Genomic DNA, 13,528 nt, shown 5'->3' with positions numbered 1-13,528 from the left:
ATTCCTGTTGAGAAAGATTTAAAATGAAGTCAAAATGCTTAAGTAAGAATAATGTTAAAATTTTATATTTGTACTTGTTTTTAATTCAACAGGATGTTTCTTCCCATTTACACACTAGATGGAGCCATAGGCTTAAGCTTGTTTTAGAAAAGTTGAGAAAAGGCCAAACTATGTATGCTTAGAAATAGAAATATCACTTTCTAGCTTCCAAGGCAGCACATGAAGTATAAGGAGGTTTCATTCACATTCAGATTGGAGTCTTGCTACTCTTCAATTTTACTCATCCTAATATCTATACACTTGTGCATCTCTGTATATTGATTTATTGTGTGTCTGTTTTTGAGAGTATCCACCTGTTTCTGTGGGTGAAGTACATATTCATTTGCATACTGAGGTAAAAAGTCAAAGATGTCTTTCCACATCCACTCTTTTTTTTTTTTTTAATTTATTTATTTATTTTTTTTTCTTTCCATTTTTTATTAGGTATTTAGCTCATTTACATTTCCAATGCTATACCAAAAGTCCCCCATACCCACCCACCCCCACTCCCCTACCCACCCACTCCCCCTTTTTGGCCCTGGCGTTCCCCTGTTCTGGGGCATATAAAGTTTGTGTGTCCAATGGGCCTCTCTTTCCAGTGAAGGCCGACTAGGCCATCTTTTGATACATATGCAGCTAGAGTCAAGAGCTCCGGGGTACTGGTTAGTTCATAATGTTGATCCACCTATAGGGTTGCAGATCCCTTTAGCTCCTTGGGTACTTTCTCTAGCTCCTCCATTGGGAGCCCTGTGATCCATCCATTAGCTGACTGTGGGCATCCACTTCTGTGTTTGCTAGGCCCCGGCATAGTCTCACAAGAGACAGCTACATCTGGGTCCTTTCGATAAAATCTTGCTAGTGTATGCAATGGTGTCAGCGTTTGGATGCTGATTATGGGGTGGATCCCTGGATAAGGCAGTCTCTACATGGTCCACCCTTTAATCTCAGCTCCAAACTTTGTCTCTGTAACTCCTTCCAAGGGTGTTTTGTTCCCACTTCTAAGGAGGGGCATAGTGTCCACACTTCAGTCTTCATTTTTCTTGAGTTTCATGTGTTTAGGAAATTGTATCTTATATCTTGGGTATCCTAGGTTTTGGGCTAATATCCACTTATCAGTGAGTACATATTGTGTGAGTTCCTTTGTGAATGTGTTACCTCACTCAGGATGATGCCCTCCAGGTCCATCCATTTGGCTAGGAATTTCATAAATTCATTCTTTTTAATAGCTGAGTAGTACTCCATTGTGTAGATGTACCACATTTTCTGTATCCATTCCTCTGTTGAGGGGCATCTGGGTTCTTTCCAGCTTCTGGCTATTATAAATAATGCTGCTATGAACATAGTGGAGCATGTGTCCTTCTTACCAGTTGGGGCATCTTCTGGATATATGCCCAGGAGAGGTATTGCTGGATCCTCCGGTAGTACTATATCCAGTTTTCTGAGGAACCGCCAGACTGATCTCCAGAGTGGTTGTACAAGCCTGCAATCCCACCAACAATGGAGGAGTGTTCCTCTTTCTCCACATCCACGCCAGCATCTGCTGTCACCTGAATTTTTGATCTTAGCCATTCTGACTGGTGTGAGGTGGAATCTCAGGGTTGTTTTGATTTGCATTTCCCTGATGATTAAGGATGTTGAGCATTTTTTCAGGTGCTTCTCTGCCATTCGGTATTCCTCAGGTGAGAATTCTTTGTTCAGTTCTGAGCCCCATTTTTTAATGGGGTTGTTTGATTTTCTGAAGTCCACCTTCTTGAGTTCTTTATATATGTTGGATATTAGTCCCCTATCTGATTTAGGATAGGTAAAGATCCTTTCCCAATCTGTTGGTGGTCTCTTTGTCTTATTGACGGTGTCTTTTGCCTTGCAGAAACTTTGGAGTTTCATTAGGTCCCATTTGTCAATTCTCGATCTTACAGCACAAGCCATTGCTGTTCTGTTCAGGAATTTTTCCCCTGTGCCCATATCTTCAAGGCTTTTCCCCACTTTCTCCTCTATAAGTTTCAGTGTCTCTGGTTTTATGTGAAGTTCTTTGATCCATTTAGATTTGACCTTAGTACAAGGAGATAAGTATGGATCGATTCGCATTCTTCTACATGATAACAACCAGTTGTGCCAGCACCATTTGTTGAAAATGCTGTCTTTCTTCCACTGGATGGTTTTAGCTCCCTTGTCGAAGATCAAGTGACCATAGGTGTGTGGGTTCATTTCTGGGTCTTCAATTCTATTCCATTGGTCTACTTGTCTGTCTCTATACCAGTACCATGCAGTTTTTACCACAATTGCTCTGTAGTAAAGCTTTAGGTCCGGCATGGTGATTCCACCAGAGGTTCTTTTATCCTTGAGAAGAGTTATTGCTATCCTAGGTTTTTTGTTATTCCAGATGAATTTGCAAATTGCTCCTTCTAATTCATTGAAGAATTGAGTTGGAATTTTGATGGGGATTGCATTGAATCTGTAGATTGCTTTTGGCAAGATAGCCATTTTTACAATATTGATCCTGCCAATCCATGAGCATGGGAGATCTTTCCATCTTCTGAGATCTTCTTTAATTTCTTTCTTCAGAGACTTGAAGTTTTTATCATACAGATCTTTCACTTCCTTAGTTAGAGTCACGCCGAGATATTTTATATTATTTGTGACTATTGAGAAGGGTGTTGTTTCCCTAATTTCTTTCTCAGCCTGTTTATTCTTTGTGTAGAGAAAGGCCATTGACTTGTTTGAGTTAATTTTATATCCAGCTACTTCACCGAAGCTGTTTATCAGGTTTAGGAGTTCTCTGGTAGAATTTTTAGGGTCACTTATATATACTATCATATCATCTGCAAAAAGTGATATTTTGACTTCCTCCTTTCCAATTTGTATCCCCTTGATCTCCTTTTGTTGTCGAATTGCTCTGGCTAATACTTCAAGTACTATGTTGAAAAGGTAGGGAGAAAGTGGGCAGCCTTGTCTAGTCCCTGATTTTAGTGGGATTGCTTCCAGCTTCTCTCCATTTACTTTGATGTTGGCTACTGGTTTGCTGTAGATTGCTTTTATCATGTTTAGGTATGGGCCTTGAATTCCTGATCTTTCCAGAACTTTTATCATGAATGGGTGTTGGATCTTGTCAAATGCTTTTTCTGCATCCAACGAGATGATCATGTGGTTTTTGTCTTTGAGTTTGTTTATATAGTGGATTACATTGATGGATTTTCGTATATTAAACCATCCCTGCATTCCTGGAATAAAACCTACTTGGTCAGGATGGATGATTGCTTTAATGTGATCTTGGATTCGGTTAGCGAGAATTTTATTGAGGATTTTTGCATCGATATTCATAAGAGAAATTGGTCTGAAGTTCTCTATCTTTGTTGGATCTTTCTGTGGTTTAGGTATCAGAGTAATAGTGGCTTCATAAAATGAGTTGGGTAGAGTACTTTCTACTTCTATCTTGTGAAAAAGTTTGTGCAGAACTGGAATTAGATCTTCTTTGAAGGTCTGATAGAACTCTGCACTAAACCCGTCTGGTCCTGGGCTTTTTTTGGCTGGGAGACTATTTATAACTGCTTCTATTTCTTTAGGGGATATGGGACTGTTTAGAAGGTCAACTTGATCCTGATTCAACTTTGGTACCTGGTATCTGTCCAGAAATTTGTCCATTTCGTCCAGGTTTTCCAGTTTTGTTGAGTATAGCCTTTTGTAGAAGGATCTGATGGTGTTTTGGATTTCTTCAGGATCTGTTGTTATGTCTCCCTTTTCAGTTCTGATTTTGTTAATTAGGATTTTGTCTCTGTGCCCTCTAGTGAGTCTAGCTAAGGGTTTATCTATCTTGTTGATTTTCTCAAAGAACCAACTCCTCGTTTGGTTAATTCTTTGAATAGTTCTTCTTGTTTCCCCTTGGTTGATTTCACCCCTGAGTTTGATTATTTCCTGCCGTCTACTCCTCTTGGGTGAATTTGCTTCCTTTTTTTCTAGAGCTTTTAGATGTGTTGTCAAGCTGCTAGTATGTGCTCTCTCCCGTTTCTTTATGGAGGCACTCAGAGCTATGAGTTTCCCTCTTAGAAATGCTTTCATTGTGTCCCAAAGGTTTGGGTACGTTGTGGCTTCATTTTCATTAAACTCTAAAAAGTCTTTAATTTCTTTCTTTATTCCTTCCTTGACCAAGGTATCATTGAGAAGAGTGTTGTTCAGTTTCCACGTGAGTGTTGGCTTTCTGTTATTTTTTTTGTTATTGAAGATCAGCCTTAGTGCATGGTGATCTGATAGGATACATGGGACAATTTCAATATTTTTGAATCTGTTGAGGCCTGTTTTGTGACCTATTATGTGGTCAATTTTGGAGAAGGTACCATGAGGTGCTGAGAAGAAGGTATATCCTTTTGTTTTAGGATAAAATGTTCTGTAGATATCTGTCAGATCCATTTGTTTCATCACTTCTGTTAGTTTCAGTGTGTCCCTGTTTAGTTTCTGTTTCCATGATCTGTCCATTGGTGAAAGTGGTGTGTTGAAGTCTCCCACTATTATTGTGTGAGGTGCAATGTGTGCTTTGAGCTTTACTAAAGTTTCTTTAATGAATGTGGCTGCCCTTGTATTTGGCGCATAGATATTCAGAATTGAGAGTTCCTCTTGGAGGATTTTACCTTTGATGAGAACAAAGTGCCCCTCCTTGTCTTTTTTGATGACTTTGGGTTGGAAGTCAATCTTATCAGATATTAGGATGGCTACTCCAGCTTGTTTCTTCATACCATTTGCTTGGAAAATTGTTTTCCAGCCTTTTATTCTGAGGTAGTGTCTATCTTTTTCTCTGAGATGTGTCTCCTGTAAACAGCAAAATGTTGGGTCTTGTTTGTGTAGCCAGTTTGTTAGTCTATGTCTTTTTATTGGGGAGTTGAGACCATTGATGTTAAGAGATATTAAGGAAAAGTAATTGTTGCTTCCTGTTATTTTTGTTGTTAAAGTTGGCATTCTGTTCTTGTGGCTGTCTTCTTTTAGGTTTGTTGAGGGATTACCTTCTTGTTTTTTCTAGGGCATTGTTCCCGTTCTTGTATTGGTTTTTTTCTGTTATTACCCTTTGAAGGGCTGGATTCGTGGAGAGATAATGTGAGAATTTGGTTTTGTCGTGGAATACTTTGGTTTCTCCATCTATGGTAATTGAGAGTTTGGCTGGGTATAGTAGCCTGGGCTGGAATTTGTGTTCTTTTAGTGTCTGTATAACATCTGTCCAGGCTCTTCTGGCTTTCATAGTCTCTGGTGAAAAATCTGGTGTAATTCTGATAGGCTTGCCTTTGTATGTTACTTGACCTTTTTCCCTTACCGCTTTTAGTATTCTATCTTTATTTAGTGCATTTGTTGTTCTGATTATTATGTGTCGGGAGGAATTTCTTTTCTGGTCCAGTCTATTTGGAGTTCTGTAGGCTTCTTGTATGTTCATAGGTATCTCTTTCTTTATATTTGGGAAGTTTTCTTCAATAATTTTGTTGAAGATGTTTGCTGGTCCTTTGAGTTGAAAATCTTCATTCTCATCCACTCCTATTATCCGTAGGTTTGGTCTTCTCATTGTGTCCTGGATTTCCTGGATATTTTGAGTTAGGATCTTTTTGCATTTTCCATTTTCTTTGATTGTTGTGCCGATGTTCTCTATGGAATCTTCTGCACCTGAGATTCTCTCTTCCATCTCTTGTATTCTGTTGCTGATGCTCAAATCTATGGTTCCAGATTTCTTTCCTAGGGTTTCTATCTCCAGTGTTGCCTCACTTTGAGTTTTCTTTATTGTTTCTACTTCCCTTTTTAGGTCTAGTATGGTTTTGTTCATTTCCATCACCTGTTTGTATGTTTTTTCCTCTTTTTCTGTAAGGACTTCTACCTGTTTGATTGTGTTTTCCTGTTTTTCTTTAAGGACTTGTAACTCTTTAGCAGTGTTCTCCTGTATTTCTTTAAGTGATTTATTAAAGTCCTTCTTGATGTCCTCTACCATCATCATGAGATATGCTTTTAAATCTAGGTCTAGGTTTTCGGGTGTGTTGGGGTGCCCTGGACTGGGCGAAGTGGGAGTACTGGGTTCTGATGATGGTGAGTGGTCTTGGTTCCTGTTAGTAGGATTCCTACGTTTACCTTTCGCCATCTGGTAATCTCTGGAGTTAGTAGTTATAGTTGACTCTGTTTAGAGATTGTTCTTCTGGTGATTCTGTTACCGTCTCTCAGCAGACCTGGGAGACAGATTCTCTCCTCTGAGTTTCAGTGCTCAGAGCACTCTCTGCTGGCAAGCTCTCTTACAGGGAAGGTGCGCAGATATCTTGTTTTTGGACCTCCTCCTGGTCGAAGAAGAAGGCCCAAAACAGGGCCTCTCTCAGAAGCTGTGTTGCTTTGGCAGTTCCCAGAAGCTGTCAGCTTCTGTGGTGCAGACTCTCACCTGTGCAGACTAAAATCCTAAGTTCCAGGGAGTCCCGGAACCAAGATGGTGACCGCTGCTCCTGAGGCCGAGGCCGTCTCCCGAGCCAGGCGGACACCTGTCCTCTGGTCCGGATGGTGGCCGGTTATCTGCGGCCCGCCCAGGCTGCTGCCTCAGCGGCTCTGTGCTTCCGCCCGTCCCAGAAGCTGTCCGGTTCTCTGGCGCACCCTCTAACCTGTTCAGACTAATTTCCTAGGTCCCGCGGAGTCCCGGAACCCAGATGGCGACCGCTGCTGCTGAGGCTGAGGTCGCCTCCCAAGCCAGGCGGACACCTGTCCTCTGGTCCGGATGGTGGCCGGTTGTCTGCGGCCCGCCCAGGCTGCTGCCTCAGCGGCTCTGTGCTTCTGCCCGTCCCAGAAGCTGTCCGGTTCTCTGGCGCACCCTCTAACCTGTTCAGACTAATTTCCTAAGTTCTGCTGAGTCCCGGAACCAAGATGGCGACCGCTGCTGCTGAGGCTGAGGTCGCCTCCCAAGCCAGGTGGACACCTGTCCTCTGGTCCGGATGGTGGCCGGTTATCTGCGGCCCGCCCAGGCTGCTGCCTCAGCGGCTCTGTGCTTCCGCCCGTCCCAGAAGCTGTCCGGTTCTCTGGTGCACCCTCTAACCTGTTCAGACTAATTTCCTAGGTCCCGCGGAGTCCTGGAACCCAGATGGCGACCGCTGCTGCTGAGGCTGAGGTCACCTCCCAAGCCAGGCGGACACCTGTCCTCTGGTCCGGATGGTGGCCGGTTGTCTGCTCCACATCCACTCTTTATATTTGTTCCTTGAGACAGAGTCTCTCACTAAACCTAATGCTAATAATTCAGCGATACTGGCTGTCCAACGAACTTTAGGAATAAACCTATACCTGATTCATTCCCTAAACCCCAACTTCAGCATCACCAGTGCAAACTAGGGTTGCACATGCAAGCCATAGTTGTCCCCCAACCCTTGGGTGCTGAGGATGCCAATTCAGGCTCCCATGAAGCATAGTAAGCAGTTGTGTAATGGAACATCTCTTTAGGCCATCAGTAGAGGTTTTGCTTTTTCTTAATTACAAATGATAGCAAACATGCTTTAAAATATGCTACCTAGCTCATTTTATGATGTATTTGCCAAATTACCTATCCAAAAATTTTGCTTATTACTTATTGATTTCTTTCTTAATGTCAAATTGTACACATTATTTATATTACTATAGAACATATAAGTTCAATATAAGTTAACATATAAGTCTGTTATGCTTATCTAAGGTAAATAAAACCATAGGTGTACACAAAGATCAATATTCACATATTCATAACAGTTTTACTTATATGCATCCAAAATGAGAACTGCATATCAACTGGAGAACAGACAAACTGTGCTTCACTAACAGCATGGGACAGTAACAGGAAAGGAAAGGAACTGCACTAAGCAGGATGAATACGCAAAGTTAAATGCTGAGAGAAAGATCAGACACAGAAGACAACATGCTGTAAGATGGTCATAACATTTGTGAAAAATATACAGACTGGACTTAGGGAGAAAGGATTGAATAAAACAAGACACATAAATTTTGGAGGGAGACTGAAGTATCCTATAGAGGGTTTGTAATAATTATGCGCGTCTACATATCTGGGTTGGTTAAGACCAGCTTGAGTTATCTTGGAAAAGGAATGTCAATTAAGAAAATGCTCCACTGAGCTAGAGAAAGTACCCAAGGAGCTGAAGGGGTCTGCAACCCTATAAATGGGACAACAATATAAACTAACCAGTAACCCCCAGAGCTCGTGTCTCTAGCTGCATATGTGGCAGAAGATGGCCCAGTCGGCCATCATTGGGAAGAGAGGCCCCTTGGTCTTGCCAACTTTATATGCCCCAGTACAGGGGAACACCAGGGCCAAGAAGTGGGAGTGGGTGGGTACGGGAGCAGGGTGGGGGGAGGGTATAGGGAACTTTTGGAATAGTATTTGAAATGTAAATGAAGAAAATACCTAATAAAAATTGGAAAAAAAAAGAAAAAGAAAATGCTCCATTGAGTTGCCTGTAAGTCAGTAGGGTCCTTTCTTAATTATTGATTGATGTTGGAGTGTTCCACTGTGAAGAGAGGGGAAGTTTTACCCTTGAGTATGTGGTTCTGGGTGCAACTAAGAAAGCTATGAACAGCAAACTAACCCTCTACCATCCACTAATCAGTTCCTTCTTCAAGGTTCCTGCCTTGACTTCCTGTCCTGTCTTCCAGTTGATCAATTGTAACCTAAAGTGAAATCAAGTTCTTCACCAATTTCCTTTTGATAAAGGCATATTACTACAACAACAGATAGAAAACTAAGACAGTAAGTTTGTGAGAAGTAATTAACTATGTATCCAAAAAGGATAATGTTCAAGTTCATTGTTAAATTATTATAATAACTTAATTATTTAATATCAAATGTTTTGATATTAAACTAATCTGATATACAGAAATTTAATTTGGTCTTTCTTATATTTTAAGGACATGGATTGATAAAATTTTTCCAATAAAATTTTATTTCTGTGAGAGGCTCAATACATAAATGTACCGTGAATAATGTTTGCTTTCATAATGAATAGCTCAAACCAAGGCTGTGAAATAACATTGTGATATATCCAAATCATCTACCCATACATCTTATTATTTCATAATTCAATACTTTACTTACATTTTGGCTCATGACCAAGATCAAGCTGAACATAAATAGATACCAACTCTCTTTGGTATATAGGCAAAGATTATTTGTCAAATATTAAAGAACAAAGGGTTGTTATTAGACAAAGAACAATCCAAGCTATAATGCATATACAAGTATGTATAGCATATATTTCTTGAAAGCCATATGAAAAATCTGTACACGGATATTACATGATAAATATAGTTCTAATGTTACTGTTATAAATCAGTATTTACAAATAATTTTCTTATGAATGTGCTATATTGAAACCTTTACATGTATTTCAGTTAGAGTAGCTACATGTATACATGTTTAAACGATGACATCCAGTATATGTGAAGTAAATTTTTTATTGATGGCAATCAGAACTTTTGCTGTGAGATATATTACCTTACAATGTCCAATGCTGTATCCATAAACTCTCACCAACAAGATTATCTAAATATGAGCTGAACAAGGACACCAATAATAGACAGACAAAGTGGATGGGGAAATATCCACATACCCCATGTACAAGGCCCCAAACATACAAAAAGAGCTACTAAGTCAAGGAATGATGATTATGGGAGAAACAGCTTCTTCCAGAGAAAAGCTCAATAATTGCTTATCCAATACCAAGTAGTCTACCTGATAACATATGTACAAGAAACACTTAATTGACTAGACTTGTTATATTTAGAATATATATGCATATACATATCTGCATGTAACAACATCTAATAAAAACAAGTCCGTGATGTTGAAGAGAGCAAGAGGAATTATGCTGACTGTTTAAAGAGAAGAAAGGGAAGTGGTATAATAAGATTACCAAAAATGAAATAATTTAAAAATCAATGAAATGATAATATATTTTAAAAATACATGCAAATTAATCCAAAAAAGATCAAGTGTATCCACCATGATCATGTTGGCTTCATCCCAGAGATGCAGGGATGGTTAAACATAAATAAAAGTCATCTACCACCAAAACAGGTTGAAGTACAAAATTAAATTATTGTCTCTAAGATGCATAGATCTTTGACAAAAGAGATACAACAGTATGAGATATGGATATGCCCACAGATCTGTGAATTTGTCAGCACATACCAGAGAAGCACCTTCTTGCAATGAATAGTAAATTATATAGAGACCCACATTTGTACGATGGCCAGAAAGTGAGAGAATTTGGAACTATTTATCCTAAATGGGTCTAGTCATTAATACCCTCTAATCAAGATAGAGGGATTCCTGTAAAAAAGGAGACAGAAAGCCCAGAAGAGCCAGAAATGGTGGATGACTCCAAGGAAACTGGCTCTTCCAGACACAACCAAAGTAATTCACATATGAAAACATTGAGACAGGACAGACAACACACACACTAGTAAATCAAGACCTCATCCATCACAGAAGCTACTTCTAATTAATCCCTGTTGGGAGGAAAGAAAAACAGTTTTCTCCAATGGAGAATTGGGTGTGTCTTAACTCTCAAATATGTGTTCTATGCCAAGAAGAAGTAGGCCAACAAAAAAAAAAAAAAATGGATTCTACTTTTTTCATTTTGTGGGATTATTATTTCAATTTGCTCTCTCTCTCTCTCTCTCTCTCTCTCTCTCTCTCTCTCTCTCTCTGTTGTTTCAGTATTTGGTTTGATTTTTGTTTGTACTTTTTTGGTTTGTTTTGAATTTTTGTTTAGTTTTAGTTCTGAGAAATAAACATGAAGTTTGATGGGAGAGAAGGTGAAAATGATCTGTAAACAATGGCAGAGGGGAAAATAGGGGGGAAACATAGTATGAAAGAAATTTTTAAATAAATAGAAAGAAAACAAAAAAGATCCCCTTTTTCAACCTACTTAACTGCTGTGACTATAGGAGTATATCTCATGTTCAGCTCTCTTAATCACTGGTTGGATATCTGGTTCTGTTAGCCAATGTGGTATCTGGCCCAACAGGGAGTCTGCCTCAATTGTCTATCTCCTTTTCTGGCTTGCTTGCATGCACCAGTTCTTCTGGCTGACGTGGCCTAGTCTTGGACAGTGGGAGTTCACTTAAGTTGGGGCCTGGGGCAGAGGAGCAGGAAGGAAACTGGTAGGGCAGGACTAGACAGTGGGCTTTGGAGCATCTAAAGAGTGGGGTTCCATAGACCCTTCTCTTAGGTGGGTCACTAACCTGTTTTTCTGAATGGTGTGTCCTGCACCTGAGCAGTGGAGGTCTGATCAAGTTGGGTTTAGGCCAGAGGCCTTGCAGCAAGCAAGTTGTGAGGTGTGAGAAAGGGACAAGGAACTGGTGCATAGATATTTGCAAAGTGAATCTAGAGAATGGGACAATTCCATGAGCAGGCTGTATTCTCCTGTTCTTCTGACTGGTGTGACCTGCAACTGGGCATCAGAACTCCTTCCAGTAATAAAGGATGTAATAGGAATAGAAGAAGGAGGATAATCCTAGCTCAAACACTCAGAATTATGTTTGACCAAACGATAAAAGAAAAATTCCCTAGTCTAGAGAAGGACACATATAAACAAGGATATATAAAGGTACAAAAAACTTACAAAACACTGAATAGACTGGACCAGAAAAGAAAGTCTCATGCCACATAATAACCAAAACACTAAATACAAAGAAAGTATATTAAAAATAGTGAGGGAAAAAGGCCAAGTACCACTTAATAGCACACCAACTAAGATTACAACCAACTTCTCAACAGAGACTCTAAAAGCCTGGACAGATGTCTTACAGATTCTAAGAGCCCTGAATACCAACCCAGATGACTGTATCCAGCAAAACTTTCAAACATAATACATAGAAAAATCAAGACATTCCCATGCAAAAGTCAAATTTAAACAATATCTTTCAACAAATCCAGTTCTATAAAAAGTACTGGAAGGAAAACTCCAACTCAAGGAGGTTATCTACACCAAAAAAAAAAAAACAAAAAAAAAAAAAAAAACAAAAAACAACAAAAAAAAACACAGGCAATAAATAATCTCACACCAGCAAAATCCAAAGTAGGAAACCACATACATGCATGCATATACATACGCAAATGCATATACACACATAAAGACACACTACCACAACCATCAACAACAACTATATAATAGGAATTAACAATCATTTGTGATTAATGTCTCTCAATATCAAAGGGCACAATTCCCCTTTAAAATGATACATGCTAGCAAAATGGATAAATAAACAGGATCCATCCTTCTACTGCATTCAAGAAACACACCACAATATCAAAGATAGACATAACTTCAGAATTAGACATTAGAAAAAGATTTTTCCAAGCAAATGAACATGAGAAGCAAGCATGTTTAGCTATTCTAATATCTAACAAAATTAATAAAAGAAAACCAAAACAAGACAACAACATTTCATATTCTTCAAAGGAAAAAATCAGCTAAAATGACATCTCACTTCTTAACATCTTTGCTCCAGGGGCCTGGGTACCCACATTTGAAAAAAAAATTGCTACATCTTAAATCACAAGTTTAACCTCACACATTAATAACAGTTCAATAACTCACTCTAACCAATACATAGGTCATCTAGAAAGAATGAAAAAAAAAAACAACTAACAGAAAAATGCTGGAGCTAAGAGACCTTATAAGACCAAATATATCTAATAGATGATATTTGCAAAACATTTCACCCAACACAAAATCACCTCTCAGAACCTTCTCCAAAATCGATCACATACTCAGTCACAAAGGAAGTCTGACCAGATACAAGAAAATTGAAATAACAAGCTGTAGCCTATCAGATCATCATAGATTAAAGCTAGATTTCAACAACAACAGAAACAATGGTATGAGTACAAACTACTGGAAATTGAATAACTCTCTACTAAGCAACTGCTGGGACAAGGCAAACATAAAGGAAAAATTTTAAAACTTTCTAGAGATCAATTAAAACTAATGCAAAATATATCCAAACATATAAGACACAATGGAAGCAGTGCTAAAAGGAAAGTTCATCTCACTATGTGCCTTCATAAAGAAACTGAACAGATACAATGTTAGCAACTTAACAGCATAACTGAAATCTCTAGAAGAAAAAGAAGCAAACATACTCAAGAGGAGTAGATGGCAGGAAAAAAATCCATCTGACTGCTGAAATAAATAGAAGCTGAAATAAAGAAATAGAAACAAAACCATACAAATAATTGTTGTATCCAAAAGTTGGTTCTTTGAAAAATCAACAATATAAGCATACCCATAGCCAAACTAAGTAAAATGGAGAGAAAGAGTAGCCAAAAAGATAAAATCAGAAATGAAAACCGGGACATAACAGACTCTAAGAAAATTGAAAGAATTATTAGGGCATAGTTCAAGAATCTATACCCCGCCAAAACTGGAAAATCTAAATAAAATGGACAATTTTCTCAATAGATAATACCAAAGTTAAATCATGATCAGTTTATATAGACAAATAAAGA

Source organism: Mus musculus, chromosome 1 (assembly GCF_000001635.26).
Source record: "Mus musculus strain C57BL/6J chromosome 1, GRCm38.p6 C57BL/6J".
NCBI classification, from domain to species: domain Eukaryota; kingdom Metazoa; phylum Chordata; class Mammalia; order Rodentia; family Muridae; genus Mus; species Mus musculus.
This window is presented reverse-complemented; position numbering follows the sequence as displayed.